Here is a 2,229-nt window from a genome sequence, read left to right on the forward strand (position 1 = left end):
TGTGTGTGTGCATGCACATTTATGTGAGTTTGTTTGTGTGTGTTTGTGGGTGTGTGTGTTTGTGTGTGTGTGTGTGTGTGTGTGTGTGTGTGTGTGTGTGTGTGTGTGTGTGTGTGTGTGTGTGTGTGTGTGTGTGTGTGTGTGTGTGTGTCCTCAACATGACGCATGGAGAATGCGTGGTAGCAACACAGGACTGGAAAAGCATTCAGTCTCATACTAAGTTGCAGTCTGTTGACAACCATATAAATACATACAGTTACAGTTTGGTCCTAATTAGTTTGTGACATCGGTGCCAGACCAGGCTCAGCGCGGTGCACAGCAGACCTCTCCCGGTCTCTGCCTGCCACGGGGGCTGGCTCCATTCTCTGATCGGCGGCCATGTTCCCTCCCAGGTACTGGGACACCTGTCAGCTGAGATGGCAGCCGGATACTAGAGGCGGATTGCTTTTCTCCACGAGAGGAAATGGAGGAGGAGGAGGCAGAGGGGGAGGAGGAGAAGGCGGAGGAGGAAGAGGTGGAGGTTGGGGAGGAGGAGAAGGGGGAGGAGGAGGGTAGGAAGAGGTGGAGGAGAAGGAGGAGGAGGAGGAAGAGGAGGGGGAGGAGGAGGAGGGGAGGAGGAGGGTAGGAAGAGGTGGAGGGGAAGGAGGAGGAGGGGTAGGGGGAGAAGGTGGAGGAGGAGAGGGTGGAAGGATAGGGGAACTGGGCCACGTCGGGCCACAATAGCTGGCGTAATTACAGATTTAAGAGGTGGGAATGGATCCTTCGCCTCAGCCCGGGGGGGACAGCGAGAGCAGGGCAGGGTGTCCGCTCGGTGTGGATGTGTGATCCATGGGAACCGGAAAGAACCGGATGGACGCGCCACAGAGAGACAGCAGGTAAGGGGAGGGGTCAGGTGGAGGATGAGAAACGGATGGTGCCGGAGTAGGGAGTAGTTTGGTGTGAAAAGGTGGGGGAGGAGCCCTGATGAGGAGAGGGCTGGAGGCTCGAGTTTCATCTTCACCTGCTGAACAATGGCTGCACACGAACAAAAGGATGAAAGAATACACTTTACTGCTCACTCTCTCTTTCTCATGTTCTCTGCTTTCCTCTTCTCACCCGCTTCCTGTGTCTCCCTCCCTCCCTCCCTCCCTCCCTACCCCCCTACCTCTCTCTGACTTACTTAACAGTTTATCGTCCTCCCTTTTTTATTTTATTTTCTTTATTTTATTTCCTCTCTCACTGTCTCTCTCTGTGTCTCTCTCTCCTCTCCGGCTCTCTCTCTCTCTTTGTCGCTCTCTCTGCCTCTCTCTCCTTCTCTCTGGCTCTCTCTCTCTTGTTCTCTTGTTCCCTCTCTCTCTCTCTCTCTCTTCCCCCCCCCCCCTCTATCTCTCTCTGCCCCCCCCCCTCTCTCTCTCCCTAAACACAGCTAAAAGTATCCCAGACTCCCACCGCTGCATGTCTCCCTGTGTGTTCTCCAGGGTGGGTTTTTCAAACATCCTGAGTGTGGGTGGGCTGCGCTGAGTCAGCAAACAGCAGGAGGGGGAAGCAGGAGAAGAAACAGGAAAATTGAAGACTCAGAATAAACACGCCAATTATAAGGAAATGAAAGCTTGCATTGAAGTAACCGACAATGCAGCACTGATGTTGGTGTTGATGAGTGTGTCTTTGCAATATCCATTTGTATGTATGTGTGTGTGTGTGTGTGTGTGTGTGTGTGTGTGTGTGTGTGTGTGTGTGTGTGTGTGTGTGTGTGTGTGTGTGTGTGTGTGTGTGTGTGTGTGTTTATGTTTGAGTGCCTGTGTGTACGTGTGTGTATGTGTGTGAGAGTGTGCTACGTGCGTATGTCGTGCATGTGTATGCATGCATGCGTGCATTAGCAGTGTCAATGTGAGTCTGAGTCTGAGTCTGAGTGTGTGTGTGTGTGTGTGTGTGTGTGTGTGTGTGTGTGTGTGTGTGTGTGTGTGTGTGTGTGTGTGTGTGTGTGTGTGTGTGTGTGTGTGAGTGTGTGTGTGTGTGTGTGTGTGTGTGTGTGTGTGTGTGTGTGTCTGTGTGTGTGTGTGTGTGTCTGTGTGTGTGTCTGTGTGTGTCTGTGTGTGTGTATGACCCCATTAGTGTGGACCACTGCCTTGGTTTTAACATTCAGGATTTATCTGTGAAAGCAGATTATCAGATTAAATAGCAGAGACGAGAAATAGAGCTTGGATTCAAAAGGAAAGTAGTTTGACCCTGGAAGGAATCCCTCTCTTTTTC

This window comes from Gadus chalcogrammus, chromosome 9 (assembly GCF_026213295.1).
Source record: "Gadus chalcogrammus isolate NIFS_2021 chromosome 9, NIFS_Gcha_1.0, whole genome shotgun sequence".
NCBI classification, from domain to species: Eukaryota; Metazoa; Chordata; class Actinopteri; order Gadiformes; family Gadidae; genus Gadus; species Gadus chalcogrammus.